At 41.4% G+C, this 18,421-nt stretch overlaps 1 protein-coding gene across 1 annotated transcript in view; it reads right to left on the bottom strand.

Annotated features, from left to right (window-relative positions):
- CLVS1 (clavesin 1) overlaps window positions 1-18,421 on the bottom strand; it is a 190,730-nt gene that overhangs the window by 50,763 nt on the left and 121,546 nt on the right. The window lies entirely within an intron of this gene.

Raw genomic sequence — 18,421 nt, 5'->3', positions numbered from 1 at the left:
TCAGTGGTCATAAGTAAGTTCCGGGCACTCACTGCCATGTGCACATGTATAGTGCCTTTCCCCAAACAGAGCCCTGGAGTCCTGGAAGAGTCCCCCTCCCCCATTTCCCAGTCTTACTGCACTTGTAATAAGGACAAAAATCATTATTCCAACACTCTTGTATTCATTATCCTCCACACAACTGCTCTCTAGTGCTGCCCCCTCCCATCCACCCATTTTCCAAAGGGGAATTCTCTTGCTCATTGGGTTAGCTCCAGGCTTTTCTTTGCAGCTCAGCCTTGGGTTAAGGAATGAAATGCAAAGGGTAGACACACAGAAAGGAGGTGCCAGGTGGGTGAGGGGAGAGAGGTGGAGACTGTGGAGCACAGTAGAAAGGGATGTGAGAGGATGGCAGGCAAAGAAAGGGATTTTAGCCCGCGTTGCTGTGAAATGTGAATCTCTCTCAAGTGGGAGTAGAGAAACAAAGAACACAGAACAGCGATTCTGAGAGGCTGGGAAGAATCCTGGAGGAGAGACAGAGGGAGGTTGGATAACGGTACCTAAACAGTCCAGTAAAGTAAGGAGTCCTGGTGTTGCACAGCACAATAGCTTACTACAGTCACAATACCTTACTATATATTTTATGAAGAACTAGAAGAGAGGAGCTTGAAGATTCCAAGCATAAAGAAATAACAAGGAGACAGAAATGCTAATTACCCTGATTTGATCAGAACATGCTTTATAACTGTCTTGATAGTTCCCCACCAATGTGCCTGGGAAAGTAGTGGAAGATGGCCAGGTATAGCAGGTAAAGCTATCGGCTGTGATGCCAGCATCCCATGTGGGCACCAGTTTGATTCCCGGCTGCTCCACTTCCCATCCAGCTTCCTGTTAATGCACCTGGGGAAGCAGCAAATAATGGTCCAAGTGCTTGGGTTCCTGCACTCACATTGGAGATCTGGAAGAAGCTCCTGGCTCCTGGCTTTGATCTGGCCCAGCCCTGGCCATTGTGGCCATTTGGAGAGTGAATCAACGAATGAAAGATCTCTCTCTCTCTCTCTCTGTGACTCTGCCTTTCAAATAAATGTTTAAAAAATAAAAAAACAAACAGGTGGTTCAGTCTACAGCTGTCTATCTGAAGTAAACCAACCCTGTGGGTCATCATGTGATCATGGCATGAGACATGCTACATGTGAAGTGGCAAGGTGCGGCAGAGACACAGAAACTTCTGGCATGAGCTCTCTGTTCCATTTGGTTAACTTTATTTTCATTATCTAGTTTTTATTTTAGATGAACATCATTATAAAAAAATTCACCTGGAATAAAATCCATTAAAAAAAACCACAGCATCAATATCAGTACACAGTTAATGAACTGGCTTAAAAAAGATTAACCACATGACAGATCTACTTTATCTGCAGGAACTTTGGAAATTAAGCCATTGGAACAAAAGTAAAATGTGTTTTAACATACACAACAGAATAACTTTATGGGGAAACCAGATATTTTCCATTCAGAACATGATTTTATGGAAATAGTTTAGGGTATTTTGCATTAAAGGGAGCTCTCTATTCTTAAGGATACTTCACTCTTTTGAGGGGGAGGAGAAGACAAAAACAAGATACAATTAACAAATAACTTAAGTCCATACATAGTGAAGCACAAAATTCTGGCTAGAAGTTGCAATGAATTGCCCATCAGGTAAGCCTTTTTCCATGCAACAGAAATAAGAGCTTGAAGTAACATACAAAGGTGACACTATGAATCCCCCTGTAGAAGGCAAATGTGTGCGTCAGAATGAGGATTTGTATAATGAACCTTGATTTGTTTCTTTTGAAATGAAATAGAACAAAGTAGAGTGTGAGAAGGAAGTGGGCCAAACTTCTGGGCTTACACACCCCATAGTCTCTTGATTGAAGCCAGGTTCTAACACTGACCAAACTTGTCAACCACAAGCTTAACACACATCCCTAGAAAAATGTACTCACCACTTTAATGGGGTCAGAGAGAGCACACAATATTCTAGTAACTTAATCTCCAACTTCATGCAAAATGATGTTTATCTGATCTTATAGGAATCAAGCACAGAAATTGGATGTAGCCCATATATTCTGAGCTTAATTGAAAATAACTGCATTTGACATGTGGAATTGTGTACTCCTTTCCACTCTTGAGCTAACAAATAAGTGAATTGCATGGAAGCAATAAACCACCAAACCAAAAAAGCCCACTGCCTCGTCTAATCACAAAAACTTTAAACCCAGATTTTAAGATGACTTCTTGATTGAAATGCAGCTTCATGGGGCTGAGAGAGCGAGGCCCTGGAGAGTGACTGCTAATGGGCAAACTTTCTTGTCAGGGTGATGAAATGTTCTGAAGCCAGACAGTGGGCAAGTTGCTCAATTCTGTGAAACTACTAAGATGCAGTGAGTTGTGTCCTTAAAGGAGTGGCTTTTGTGCCACATGGACAATACCTTAATAAATCTGTTATTTTTAAAAATCACAGTTGAGATACGTTATAACTAGCAATTCCAAAGATGGTCTTTGGGCATAGTAAAATAAACCAGCTTTAGTCTTTCATTATAACCTAATGAAAACAATGACATAAAAATAGAGAAAAAAATTGTCTCTTTGAAATTCAAGACCACTTTAAACAGGAGGTCAACATGCAAATGAGCATGCACTTATTAACATGAAACAAACTATTTTGATTGTGGATCAGAGAATTGGTAGCAGGCTATCGGTTCATTAGATCTTTAACTCAACTAATATTCATTGAGAGATCTGAATAGGAGTATTTTTCTAGAACCCTGAAAAGCTACGTCATCACTAGTTGAATCATTGAGTACTGGGAAGGTTTGAAATTCTCTAAGACCAGTTGAATATTTTATGTACTGTGTTGCACGGGTCTGTTTTCCATTTCAGTAAGGTTCTGGGGACTCTCACAGAAGAAAACTTGAGGGAGTCACACAACTGTAAGAGAAATTGTAGGTTCATCTTGACAAGAAATCTGGATACTGCTAGAAACAGAAAAGTGGGAACACTTTGCTAGATATAGTGACTTTCTTCTAACATTTATGGCTCAGAACTGGAATCAGTTCTTGACTCATATGGCATCTGCTGTAAGTTTCCATGCTCTATAGCTGATATTGCAGTTTATTCTTACAAGCCTGCACTGTCTAGGACAGGAACCACTAGAAACTTATGATAAGTGAACAGCTGAATGTGTCTTGTCCAAATTGATATGTCTTGTGAGTGTAAAATACCCATCAAATTTTGTGTTAGCATTTTAAAATATGTGTTACATATTGAATTGCCAATATCTTAGAAGTACTAGATTAAATAAAATACATTCTCCCAACTCCCCAAAACAGTAACAAATCCATTCCCTTAAGAGAGACAACAAAAGGCAGTTGATGTAGTTAAAGAGAAGTTGGCCTTGTAAAGATGATGAAGAATAAAAGCCAAAAAGGCAAAGAGGGAAGCACAACAAACTTCTGTTTATCTTTTGTAAATATTGCTAAAACTGTATAGAAATGATGGAATCAGAGTTGCGATGCTTATCTAATAGCTAATTTAACCCTTCAGTCATTTGGAAATTTTAACATCATTTTATAACCAAGACTTCTTTCTTGAAAGGGAATCCCAGCTGACAGCAGGTTGATAGTATAGCTAGGAATCCAGAGCTGGCTCTCAAAAGGCCAATGTAATTGCTCCTGTTACGTACAGGTGCAATTGGATGCTTTGGGGAGCTGAACCAGATAAGTAGGGAGGATTAAAAACTGCTGGAGCCCTTTGCCCAGATATAAATAGTCATTTCAAACATATCCATGTGGATAAAGAGCTCATAGGAAAGGGAAAGAGATAATTACATTTGCATTGCATAAAAGGTAGGGATGTAATAATCAGGATTATATTATTATGATATTCCCTCTGTATTTCCTTTATGTTAATAGTCCTAATTTTAAAAACATTTGGCACATCAAATTCTTAGCCACCATTTATCTATGACCCATTCTGTCTGGGGATATTGGAAAAACAGCAACAAGTGACTGTGTGGCCTCCCTTGAGAGAGATACCAAATTTTGGTGGGTGTGGTAAAGACACATAGAAACATGTAACTAAAGCCATCTTATATGTGTAATACTTATATAGTTGTGGATATAGAAAAATAAGAAAGTTTTTATGTTATTACAGCAAGTTTATATAGACTACTTAGTTAACAAAGCTTCTACTGCAGCATGACAATAAATAAATTATCTGCTAATTATAATTTATTTATGGGAGTTAATCCAAGCTAATTCCAAACTATTTTGCTGTCTATGTGTTCTTGTCTATGGTCTTTGCTTCTGGGGTTGTAGAACGAACAAATTAGACATTCATTTTTATGTTAGAGTCTATGCCACAGAGTAGCTATTTGTTAAGGAAAATTTTCTGCTTTGCTCTCAACCCTCAGTATGTGGAAGGTTTGCCCAACAGTGTAGGAACTTCTGTAGTTGTCAGTGAAAGTCCTAGCATTCATTCACTGAAAAGCACTAATAATGATGATAACGCAGACAGCTTGGGAGAACAGATCAATGATTACAACTGATAACTTTTGGGTGAAAAGCAGAAGCTAATGAATAAATTTGCTAATGGTACCATTACTATAAAGAGCTCAACAGATATATCTATGTATTGTACACTGTCATAGGTAGTTTTGCACAGTGTGTGTGCATGTGTACATGGGAGAGAGGTAAGGTAAAGATAGATAAGATGATGTCATTTAGTAATCTTATAAATGTTGAAAAATGTTTCTGCATCTTATTTTTTCTCATATTTGGAAATCAATAATTTTAACCCTTTAATATTGGCCAAGTTACTATTTTAAAAAAGATTTTATTTATGTATTTGAGAGGCACAGTTACAGAGGGAAGGAGAGACAGAGAGAGAAAAAGAGATCTTCCATCTTTTGGTTCACTCCCTAGATGGCTGCAATGGTTGGGGCAGGGCCAAGCTGAAGCTAGGAGTCAGAAGCTTCTTCCAGATCTCCCACAAGGGTAGCAGGCACCCAAACACTTGGGGCATCTTCTGCTTCTGTTCCCAGGCCATTAGTAGGGAGATATGGATTGGAAGTGGAGCAGCCAGGACAAGAACTATGGTCCATATGGGAAGCTGGTATCACAGGTGGCAGCTTTACACACTATGCCATAACGCTGGTCCCTCAAGTTACATTTCCATCTTAGTTCAGTCCACTCTTACCTAAGAGGTGTTACTGTGTGTGTGTGTGTGTGTGTTGGTGGCCAATAAATAGACAATAATACCCTAGGTACATGTATGAAATCTATATGAGAAATACACATATGCCCATTTTGTAGAACTAGAAGCACAGACACAAGGTTTCAATGTTTCCTTATAGGTTTATAATTGTACACCTTTATTTTTGACATATCTTTGTCTGACTTAGGACACCATCCTCATTATGAGTCTTTTCTTGATTGAAAAGTGTTTTTAAGCACAATTATATAACACTGTCCAGGTTCCACTTTGGAAGATATTTTAAAATTAGGTGAGAAAAAGAAAGTAGATGTTCCCTGTCGGCAGAAATCCCTATAGAATATTTCTGTGCTTGTCCTGCCCTAGAAAAGATGTAAAAGTCATAGTATGCTTTGAGTAAGCTAATGAGCATCATTAAAATACTCTGTGAATTAGATAATTTTATATATGATCTGACTTCAAGAGTGTTTTATTTTTTAGTATTACTAAATTCTGAAGTTAAAGCAATGTGACTGAGTGTATGAGCATCAGAATTTCATGAACTACTTAAGAAATAAGTGCCTGGTCTTGATTCCTTGGTCTGGGGTGGAGCAATGAGGAGGTGGCCTCCTCTGGTGGGAGTATGGAATGGCACAGTGCTATGCATGTTATGCTCATCTCTTTGATACAAACGTTTGTCCTTTTAGTTTCCCATTAATAACAATCAGTGGACACTGGAAGCCAGAGGCAGCCAATGCATTGTCTAGAAGGACTCACTCCTGTGTAAGGAGATTTACCAGCCTAGAAGACGGTCGACCTACAATGTGACTGACCGTGAGAACAGCATGTTGGATGATTTCAATGGCTAGGGCAGACTACTAATAATGGAATTCCTCTGCTCCTACTCTTTTGCTTCATGTTTCAGGACACAGCTGACTATGGGTTTTGTCCATGCTATTCAGTTATGAAGATTCCCTATGCGATAGTCCCATTGTTATACTTTTTTTTTTTTTTGACAGGCAGAGTGGACAGTGAGAGAGAGAGAGAGAGAGAGAAAGGTCTTCCTTTTTCAGTTGGTTTACCCCCCAATGGCCACTGCGGCCGGTGCACCACGCTGATCCGAAGCCAGGAGCCAGGTGCTTCTCCTGGTCTCCCATGTGGGTGCAGGGCCCAAGCACTTGGGCCATCCTCCACTACACTCCCGGGCCACAACAGAGAGCTGGCCTGGAAGAGGGGCAACCGGGACAGAATCCGGTGCCCTGACCGGGACTAGAACCCAGTGTGCCGGCGCTGCAAGGCAGAGGATTAGCCTATTGAGCCACGGCGCCAGCCCATTGTTATACTTTCATTGCTTCCTTTGATTTCCCTCAAATTCTAGGTGACCCTACTCAAATTATAGAAGTTCCTCACTGGAACTTCTGCAGTGTGTTTTCAGTTGGAATACTAAACACTGGATATAAATTAGGCCTTAAAAAGAAAGCAGTCAAAGCAATTAGCTAAAGTAACTGAGACAAATAGGAGGAAAACCTAGCTATAGATAATTTTTCTACTAAGGCAAATTACATTGATTCATTTCCTTTTCTTCATGGCACTGAATATAATCTTTAAATGCGTATTCGTTCTACACTTTCCTCTCTACACTCCAGATTCCATGATGAAGAGATCACACTTATTTTGCCTTCAGTAAACCCAGCATCCAGCTCAATGTCTGGCACAAAGAAGGGATTTGAGATTGGGCTAAATAGATGGTGAATAACTGAATTTATGTTACATTAACAGGTGGGTCATCTCTAGTTTCACACATATGTGTACAGACAATCTCTAACTTCTGATGATTTGACTTATGATTTTTCAGCTTTATGATGATGCAAACGTGATACACTCAGTAGAAACTGTACTTAAATTTGATCTTTTCCCAGGTTAGTGCTATGAATCCACTCCTCTCTGGCAACGCTGTACAGCAGCAGCAAGGGCAGCTCCCAGTCAGCCCCACAGTCACAAGGGAAGTAACCCACACTCTACAGTGCACTGGGTTGCTGAGCTGTGGTGTTCAGCAGGTTAAGTAGATAACAATTGGTTTCTGCTTAAGGATATTTTCAATGTACAATGGGTTTCTCAGAACATAATACTACTGTAAGTCAAGGAACATTTATATTTCCATGGACAGCACTTCAGATTATTAGAAGACCCTCAAAGTTTTCCATTCCTTGCTTCTTATTAGGATATTAAACATAGTTCACTCTATTTCTGAGGGTTTTGAAAGCTTAGAGAAAAATGCTCTTCAAAAGAAAAAAAAATTAAGCTGGCAGGAACAATCACATACTCAGAACTGAAGTAGAATCATCCAGTTCACACTATTTCCAAAGCAAGAAAATCCTCTCACTATAGGAACACAGTTTCTTGATGAGAGCCTGGCATTTTCAGAGGTGAGTTTGGGATTTCAACCAGTGTATTCGCATCAGGAAATAGTACAGGAAGATCTGTGTGTCAGGAAGGGGTCCACCTTAACTGGATCCTTCCATTCACTGCAGATTTAAGGCCTAGCATGACCACATGGGAGTGAAGCAACATCTGCTGTCTCTTCACATTTCACTACAAGCATTGACTTCTAACGGGAAAAGCCAGTAAAATCATCTCCTATTGTTTTGTTTCCAGAGAAAGAGACAGAAATGACAGAGGGGTTCTGGAGTTGGACCCAGAATGAGCTGAAACCCACCTGGCCCCCTGTTCTGGTGGACTCTACATGTACCAACATTGAGCCTGCCTGCAAGGTTAGGCCTTTGCACAGTGCTGTAGTTTTATAGTAAGCTTAATTTAGAAACACACTCCAAATTCTGCTCAGCAGTGGTTAGAATTCATCTCCTCAGAATCAGTCCAGGCTACTTATCCTGTGTATGAAGGATGGCACTATCCCCAAAAGGAACATTTGCCACAAACTCTGAGGACCAGAGTAGACCTTCAGCTCTGGTGTGCTACTGCCTTCTGTCTGTATTGATTAGAAGTACATAGTGCTGTATTTATTTCCTCACCATGCTTGCCTTGTTGCATTGTGACAATCACCATTCGGTGGATGCTAAATCGAGTGGTACCTGTGGTGATGTTGCTATGTATGGTGACATTGCTATGTACGGACAGCTGAGGCAGGTTCAGTGGGCTTCCTTCTAGCTATTTTTAATGTTTCAGAGTCTGCCTCAGAATGGAGTTTGCATCTCAAAAAAATACCTGCCACCTCAAACAAATAAGCAAAAACAACCCTATGTTTGATGCTAGTTTTAAATTTCTGTTTCTCTCAACTTGCATAGGTTTCTATTAAATATAAGGAAACATTCATGATGAGTAAACAATATTCTTAAAAATGGTTTTTCAAAGCATATTCTTCAAACCTTAATTAGGTATTGACCATTTTCTACTTCTGCTGCATGCTTTTGTAAGTATATCAATTAAATGTCATAATACCCCTATGAAAGGCATAGTAGTAGTTCCATTATGTGGTTGAAAAATGGAGGCTCAAAAAGGTAAAGTAACTTACCTCAAGATCTACCACCATACACTTTGGAATCTGAATCTGAATCTGGGTAGTCTGACTCCAGAGTTTCTGCTAATAGGAGTTCCATGAAATATAAGGGGAATTCAAAATGTTTGTGTAAACTTGAATTAAAAGATAAATTTATTTTAGTGCAAAGAAGTTAGACAGCTATGCATAGTTGTTTCATTATATGTGTTGCCCATTAACATTTTAAAAGTGATATTTAAATGTTTTATTTTTACTTATTTGAAAGGCAGAGTGAGAGCAAGAAAGGAAGAGATGGGTTAAGAGAGGTTCCCTCCCAAATGCCTGCAACAGCCAGAGCTGGGCCATGCCAAAACCAGAAGCCAGGGACTCCATCTGGGTCTCTGCCATGGGTGGCATGAACCTAAGTACTTGAATCATCATTTGTTCCCTCCCAGGTGCATTAGCAGTTAGCTAGGCCGGAAATGAAGGTGGGACTCCATCCCAGGCACACCAACAGGGGATACAAGAGACCCAAGCAGTAGCTTAACCACTGTATCAAAACATGTGTCCCAACCATGAACTCCTTGAAGACCTCTCTAAAAAAGAAATGTTATTGAATGATATTGGATGATAATAATCAACATTGAAGGTTTATATGAAAAACAAGAAGGTTACTTATCCTTTACCTTTTCAAACAAACGTTAACATGCTTGTTTAGCATCACTAAAAAGCAGGCAGCAATGTCAAGGGGTTATGAAATTATTCTTTGAAACTCCAGTTTAGAAGTCAGTCATGGGCCCTTTGGACATTGCATAATAACAGGTGGTTTGCAGCTATGCAGTTAACGTCAATACACAGAGAAGGCAGAGAAGCATCTAGAATCAGGAAGTTAGCTGCTAGGGAGACCTGAAGGAAGATGAAGAGTATAAGGCATTCAGCTCCATGAGTCAGCTGCTCTCAGAGGCAGTATTCCCTGAGGAAAGTTCCAAAGAATCATATTAAACTGTATTAATGGAAGAGCGTAAAGGAGAAGCCTGATTTCCAATTCAGCCTCAGAGTTCCCTTGGCTGGTGAAACAAGTTCAGGTCCCCTGCCGTTTGGCTTCAACGTGTCAGCAACTTTTTTCACTGCTTATTCAAATTCACCTTCAAATTTCTTAGACAAAATTCCCTACTTCCCTCATTATTTTCTTCCTCATTTTCAGCACAACACTTCTTAAAAAAATAGTCTTTGTTTATGGCTTTGTTTGCACCTTAATTTGTTTCTTTTTAATTCACTGATCTGGGGGAGGTTGTTTGGTATAGTAGGTAAGGTGCCACTTGGAACTCCTGCATCCCATATTTGAGTGCCCAGGTTCCAGTTCCAGGTCCATTTCCAGTTCCAGCTACCTACTAAAGTGCACCCTGGAGACAAGCAATTGATAGCCCAAGTAATTGGATTCCTGCCATCCATATGGGAGACCAGCATTGAGTTCCAGGCTCAGCTTCAGCCTGATCCAGCCTTGGCTGTTGTGAGCCTTTGGCAAGTGAAACAGCAGAGGGGAGACCTCTGTCTTCTTTTATATAAATTCTAAAAATTCAAAAGTTAAACATTTAAAAATAAATTCATATATATATTCATTAATCCATCCATCGTATTTCCCTTCTCCTCCCATATGAATTGTGTAGCCAGTGTGTGCCAGGCAAGGTACTTGGTTCTGGAGACAAAAATGTGGACACAATGGCCCTAGTGCTCTCCTTTTCCAGCCTCTGAGCCTTCCTATTGCTCCCACTGACACACTCTAACCTGCCCAGACATGTGGGACAACTCTTCATGCTATTCAGTAAGAGTCTCAACCTAATTTGTGTTCTACCAACTCACTCACTCATTCCTTCACTCAGCTCATCACTTATTGATGTTAGGGAAAGGAAACTGCTTGACCTCTGTCCCAAACCACTTCCTAGTCTTTGAAGAGCAGTGAATACAGCTTAATAAGTTTCTTCTCGAGTTTTGTTTCATTTGATTCTAAAAACAACAATACATCAAGTGGGGGGCAGGACGAAACCTAGCTGCAGACTGATGTATATATGGTAGGCATATTTTGGTACAAATGAAATTCCTGTATATTTATTCACTTATGTTTGTAATAACAGGGGGATAGGGGATAGAAGGATATGCATTGACTGTGTGCACTGCCTGTCCAGGAGGTTGGCAGTGAAGGGGGGAAGGAGAAAATCACCTTTGCCTCTACTCAGCTTGTTAGGTAACAGGTGTCAGCACCTGCTTCATTAGGTAAAATAAACACACATTACTTTTGCAATTCAAAAACTATGATAACAATTTTTTCATTTAAAAACAAACAGAAAAACATGCAATCTCATGAGGCTGAGACTGACTAACTCTTCTTCCTTTTTCAGGTTAAGGAAAACCATAAAGCTTGGGTAAAGCAAGCGTCTGCTCAGGTGACAGAGGCAGGAACAGGAAAAGCCAAGCCCCATCAGAATTCTTCTGGTTGGGAGGACAATGAGATTTTGCCCAATGGAAGCTCTTTCCTTCCCACAGAACAAACACATCAAAAGGTGATGGGATTTAGTGCCCTGACAAACAAAAACCAAAACCCAAGAAAACCAGAACTCTTCAGAGCTGGGGAATAAGACATTTTGATTGAAGGAGAAACAGCAGACCAGTTGGTTTTGGATATGATGTAGGCCTCCAGGTTGACCACAATAAGGTCTTCATAACTTTTTCAAGCTTTCTCTTGAATCCAGACAGCAACAACTTGTGAACAACTGACTGTGAGGACAAGATACCCAGTTCTGGCATCAGTAAGAAGGTCAAAGATGACTCTTATCTATTGATATGGACAATTGTGGGTTGTGAGTAATTGGTTGAAAATAAATACCTTAAGATATTTTTCTTTTTTAAAAAATTAATCTACTTGAGAAGCAGAGAGAGGCATACAGACAGAACTCCTATCTACTGATTCACTCCCTAAACACCTGCAATAGCCAGGGCTGGGCTCGGGATAAAACCAGCAGCCAGGAACTCAATCCAGGTCTCTCACATAGGTGAGAGAGACCAAACTATTTGATTTGCCACCTGCTGCCTCCCAGATGCACACTAGCAGGAAACTGATATTGGGAGTGGAGCTGAGACTCCAACACAGGCAGTCTAATATTGAATGTGAGCATCTTTACCAATGTCTCAACTGGTAGGCCAAATGCTTACCCCACCTTAGAATAGTTTTCTTCTTTCTTTTCTGAGTATATTTTTTCATATGTGATGCCAGGGAGAATTAATCGACACACTGAGATGTCATAACCTCTGCCATAGAAGGTTCTTGGGAAACAAGAAAGAGATTATAATGGTGACATCCCTGGTGATCAAAGAAATTAAGGACACCTGGAATTGAGCAGCTGTGCAACTAGAATTCTCACACTTTGCAATAGATCTTCCAAAGGACCAGAAAGATCAATAAGTGTAGTCAAAATTAAACCAAGAACTTTACATGGCTGAATTTTTGTTTAATTTCACATTCTAAGAAATGTATTTCTGGCAGAAAAATACAGCTTACATAATTCAGACATATTTACCATTTCTCAAAACGCATGTGCACAGGCACACACAGAGGTTGGAATTGGGGATCAGGGGCACTTTCTTATTAAAAATTTTCAGCAGGGGCCGGCGCCATGGCTCACTTGGTTAATCCTCCACCTGTGGTGCTGATATCCCATATGGGTGCCGGGTTCTAGTCCCGGTTGCTCCTCTTCCAGTCCAGCTCTCTGCTTTGGCCCGGGAGGGCAGTGGAGGATGGCCCAGTGCTTGGGCTCCTGCACCTGCATGGGAGACCAGGAAGAAGCACCTGGCTCCTGGCTTTGGATCAGTGCAGTGCTGGCTGTGGTGGCCATTTGGGGAGTGAACCAACAGAAGGAAGACGTTTCTCTCTGTCTCTCTCTCTCATTGTCTATAACTCTACCTATCAATTAAAAAAATTTTCAACAGACAGATAATATTGTATATATTATGGTGTGCCATATGATATCATGAAATATGCATATCTAAATCTAAAATTAAGGAGTATGACTGAATACTAAGACGGCATTCCCATTACACAAAAGACAGTGTTCAGCCACATTTCTTAATTTTGTGTTGAGCTGGTGAATAATAGAAGAAAAGTGAAATTGCTTCAGCCGGGGACCTCATAAAGGAACCTTTCTGTAACTGAGTTACTCCTCTTACAATCCTGCATTCCTAGGCACAAGTTGTGTCCACTCATTATTTGTCTGAGGCCCACTCTTTTGGCTGGGGTAATGATCAATATCCAGGTGTGTGGGACTCAACAGAAAATTTCACATAAATATTTAAAATTTTGCAAGATAGCAAAAATGGAGAGGAATGAAGGCCCTGAACATGAATGACAGCTCATCTTGGGTTGAATCATGCAAAATTCAGTGTTTTCCCCATCTTTTGCTTCTAGTATTCTACGCATTGGAATATCTATCCATCTATCTATCTGTCTATCATATCTGTCATCTAGTTCAAGGACAGCATTTTTTTTAAAAGCCCATTTTAGAAATCAAGAAGAAAAAGGATAATTGACAAATATCACTACTGCAAATAAATACGTAACAGTGATATCTGAGAGTAGATCCCAAACAATAATTGCTAATCCCAAAATGAAGCAAAGCAGGAAGATTGTTATTTCTTATTTGCTTCCACTAAATTCTGTAACCTAGTATTCAAGTGCAGGTCTCCACGTCTGTGGGTTGCTGGGGTTCCTCTTCACTCTAGTGCAGCAGTGAAGCATCCAACATACGTGCTTTGCCTGAGTGTTGCAGGGCATTTGTCAGTTTTGTTTTGTGCTGGTCAGGGTCTAGCCCATGGTCTCTCAACTTTGTTGTTAGTGTATATTCATCCACAAATTGAATGCATGGATGAAATAAATGCAGATAAGAAATGACAATTTTTCTTACTATCCATTCATTACACCATTCTGAACTGCTTGTCAGCCCCTTCTGAATTACAACATGGGTGCGCTTATCTCCTCGAGAAAGGAGGTAGGTGGCCACTCATTGGAAATAGTTCACATTTCTTGAGAGTAAACAGCTTGGAGCATATAATGGCTCCTGTGGAAGGAGCTGTGAGAGCATAGGCAGGCATTTCAAAAAGCTCGTGGAAAATAGAATGAAAAGATAAGCTTATTGTGGTGAAAATTGTTGAAATTCATGCATAGCTTTTCTTTAAAGATTTTTTAAAAATGTATTTGAAAATCAGAGTTACACAGAGAAGTAGAGGCAGAGAGAGAAAGAGAGGTCTTCCATTTGCCAATTCACTCCCTGATTGGCCGCAACAGCCAGAGCTATGCCAATCTGAAGGCAGGAGCCAGGAGCTTCCTCTGGGTCTCTCACACGGGTGTAGAGACCCAAAGACTTGAGCCATCTTCCACTGCTTTCCCAGGCCATAGAAGAGAGCTGAACCAGAAGTGGAACAGCTGGGACTTGAACCGGCACCCATATGGGATGCCGGCACTACAGTCGGCGGCTTTACCCACTATGCCACAGTGTTGGCCCCTGTAGTTTTTCATAATCTACATTTTTTTGTGAACTTTCTTAAGCCTTTGAAGATGTGTGGATTTGAAATATTTATGACCTAAAACAAACTCCATTCCATTTTTCCATGAACTTCTTGAAGTATCCTGTACAATTGCTGCCATGGGAAGTGTGTGCGAACTGATGGTCCTCTGACATCCCTGAGATCCTGCTGTTCTACTGATATTCCTGCTGCTTTGTGATCAATTACCAGTTGCCAAGGCATTTTTGATGAGCAAAAGAGAAGCTATGGAATAGCTGATGATTTAAACGTGTTCAAAAAAGTTCTTCACTTTGAAGTGGCTTAGCCATCAATATTTGAAAGGCAATGGAGAATCTCCTAGTGTCCATCTTTTCTTTTTATAGTGTTTATCCTATTTGATTAGATAATGTTCCAGCTGAAAGTTATGGCTCCCAAATAAAGAGATCATGAGGCTGAGAGCAGTGCAGCCCACAATGCTGTGAGCTCCAGGGCAGGTGCCCCTGCTTCCGGCTGCATGGGGCCACAGGAGTGATTGCTCAGGCATGGGGCCACTCAGGAGGCCAACCCCTTCCCCTTCGCTCCTAGCCCCAGGAAAGTGTTAACAGGAAAAAAATGAATAACACAAAAAGTGGATCTGTTGTGAAGTGACAAAGCCTGTGAGAGCAGAAAAATGCAGAGAGAAGTGGTTTAGAGGGGAAAGATCTCAGAATATAGATGAGGCAAGAGCCAGTGAGGATAATTAAGCCAAAAGCCTTGGGCCTTCACCCAGAGCAGCTCTTCAATCTCCTGTTTTCTTGGATTGGGAAACTTCCATTAACTATTCCCATTTCCCAACCCCCAGATGGTGCTTAACTTCTGCCTCCCTCGGTGGCTTACAGTGGGGTTCAGAGAATAAGTAAAACCTTATGAATCTATAAAATATAGTAATGAATTGCCTACCTTGTAGGAGGATTTTCCCTGGCTGGGAGACCTAGAGCAGACACAGGTGCTGTGAGGATGAGTGGCACATGTGTCATCCCATGCGTCGTAGCAGGCCTGGGGGCAGCTACCTACCTGACAGGAGCAGAGAGGGTATTTTCCTGCACAGGTGGGCTCATTTTAATCATGTTAACTCTTAGCACCCTGACGGTATTTCTCTTCCCTTCCTCTGTGGACTTCCCTTTCTTCCACAGCTTTTCTCTGTTGATTACGTGCAGGTAAGAATGGTAGGAACTGGTTCCTTTCACCCGCATACGTGCCTCAGTTTCCACCTACAGCCCTGGTCAAGGACAAGGGCATTTCTCAGCTCCTGGGAAACAGCTCAGAGATCTGGCAGATCACAATAACATTTTGGTTGAATAAAGATGCTTAATTCTGTCCTCACTTCATGTTACTAAAAAAAAAATCCCAGACCAAGGTTGGTATTGTGGCACAGCAGGTTAAGCTGCAGCTTCTGATGCTGGTATCCCATGTGGTAGCTCTGATGAGTCCTGGGTGCTGCACTTCCAATCCATCTTCCTGCTAATGCACCTGGGAAAGCCCAAGTGCTTGGACCCCTGCATCCATATGGGAGTTCAGGATGGAGCTCCAGGCTCCTGGCTTCACCCTCGCTCAGTCCTGGCCATTGTTGCCATCTTGGGAGTGAACCAGTGGATGGGAAGATATTCTCTCTCTCTCTCTCCCTCTTTTGCACTGCCTTTCAAAGAAATAAAAAATAAATCTTCAAAAAAAATCCAGTCCCAGCATTAATAGGGGAAAAAAAGAGAGAAGTATGGGAAGAAGTTTCAAATGTGGCTGGACTTCCTTGTTTATTCAAAATCCCCTGCAGATCTGACTTCAGTCAAAGAGCCTTTCTTGGTTCTAATCACATAAATTCCCAAATTATGCATTTCTTTCTGAGAGCTTCCTAGCCTCCTTGGCAACACTTATTATTACTACACTTCTTACTTTTCTTTGCAAGTATTAGTTTATCTCTTTCTGACAAGGCTGTGAGCTATTTTGGAGCAGGAACTCAAACTCATTTATTTTTCTTCTCCCTCATTCTAATTTTCTTTCATATTATTGTTTCATCCTGCTCAGACAGTGTTTGTTGATTGCCTAGGTCCATGGGCTAATTTATTAATTAATTGTCTGAAACTTGAAATGCGGAAGATGGCCCAAGTATTTGAGTCCCTGCAACCCATGTATAAGACTCGGATGAAGCTTCTGGCTCCTGGCTTCCGTCTGGCTCAATCCTGGTCCTTGCAGCCATCTGGAGAGTGAATCAGCAGGTACAAGATCATGGTCTCTCTCTCTCTCTCTCTCTCTCTCTCTCCCTAGTCTCTCCCTCTGTCTCTGTAGCTCTTTCAGGTAAATAAATAAATCTTTTTTAAAAAGTTGTATTTAGAAATATTGAAAATTTGCATTTGAATTATTAGTTTACATATTTATACCCTCTATCAAACCATGGCTTTCTGCAAAAATGGGACTTTGCCTTTATCATCGTTTTATCCCCAGGACCTACCATGGGTGAGCCACGGCGCATGTTGAGTAAATGCTTGGCTGAGAGTATCAGGGAAAGATGAAGAGCCCTGGCATTCTGCTCCAAAGACCAGGGCCAATCCCAGGCTCCCATGTGCCACACAGCGGCCTGCTCTGCTATTGACAACCCCGTACTAGCTCCTGGGTGAGAGAAGTGAGATGCTCCACCATGAGAGGCTCAGGATGAAGAGGCAAGGCTGCCCAGCAGAGGGAGTTTGCACAGGGGTCGCCACCGTTGTGAGCTGAGCAGTGCCCACACTGCAGCAAGCCTGTCTCTCACAAGAAATTCCTACAGAGAAAATGATGAGTGTATCTGAGGCCCTTACTAACCACTGTAAAAAGGGCGGGCATTTGGCACAGGACAAGACGCCATTGGGGTTGCTGGCATCTCATATCCGAGTGCCTGGGTCCCACTCCTGGCTCTGTTTCCTATTCCAGCTTCTTGCTAATATGCACCTGCAGAGAAAGCAGGTGGTGGCTCAAGTACTTGGGTCCCTGCCTCTCTTTTTGAGAGACCTGGATTGAGTTTCTGGCTTCCTGGCTTCCACCTGATCCAGCTCCTACTATTGCCTCATTTGGGGAGTGAGGGAAGAGCTCGTCCTCTCTCTCTCTGCTTTTCAAATAAGTATAAATAAATAAATATTTTTTAAAAAATGACTACAATATTGCTAGGTCTGGACTTCTGCCTCTTGGTTTTTTTTTGAAATACTCTTCCTGCATGTTCGATTTCTCTCTCTCCCTCCCTTTCTCTCTCCCACCCTCTTCTGTATCACTTCCTCCAATGCCTTTCTTTGTATGTCTCTTCCTAGTGCCTCTTCTCTCTCTCCCCCCCCCCCACCCCCCTTGCTCAGAAAGGAGAGAGAAAAAGCAGAGGCTTCATGCCCTGGCTCATTTCTGTAAGCTGTCAGGGCCTTAGCTGTCACTCCGGCTCTGGGGTGGGGTGCAGGGCGGGCCCAGGCTTCTGTGCAGCTAGCAGGCATTCAGTGCTTTGCTCAAAGCCAAGCAATAAGCTCTGGAGCCTGGTTCTTCTTTTCTTTTCTTTTTATTTCTCTTGCCCTTTCATGTCCTACACACATTCTTGGAAGCATGTTTCTATAAGGGATCTATTAAAATTAATGATTATTTCCCAGACATTTAGGATTCAGATTCAGTGGACTGGAATGCAGGTAGCATTTGCCCTATATCTGGGAGCTTTAAAAAGCACTGCATTTGACCATCTGACAAGTAGGGGGAAAGCATAAGAAAGGAAGAGAAAAAGGCTCTCGGTGCCTGCAAATATGAGCATTAAGGATGAAACCTGAAGGTTTGAAGAGTAGGGGCGGGTGTGTAGGGAACAAAAGAGAGAGAAGGCGGCTGCTCTGATGGAGGTCAAATGGCTTCTGACCCCAGAAATCACACAATCAGCTTGGGATAATCAGCTCTATTTCCATTCACAGCGGCTAAGTTTCTGTTATGTAGAACTATTCAGAGGAACTGGATCTGCTGGATGTTATGGTTTTAAACCTCAATAATTAAAACAGTGTGGTATGTCTGCATGAACAGACCCAAGTACATGAAGCGTACATGGCATTTGATGAATATGGCAAGTGCAATTGGAAGAGGGAAATCTACACTTCCAGAAATGGTGCTGGAACAACATGGCAGTCTTCTAGGGAAAAATAAATG

Source organism: Oryctolagus cuniculus, chromosome 6 (assembly GCF_051225735.1).
Source record: "Oryctolagus cuniculus isolate XC-2025 breed Fujian yellow rabbit chromosome 6, ASM5122573v1, whole genome shotgun sequence".
NCBI lineage: Eukaryota > Metazoa > Chordata > Mammalia > Lagomorpha > Leporidae > Oryctolagus > Oryctolagus cuniculus.
This window is presented reverse-complemented; position numbering and strand designations above follow the sequence as displayed.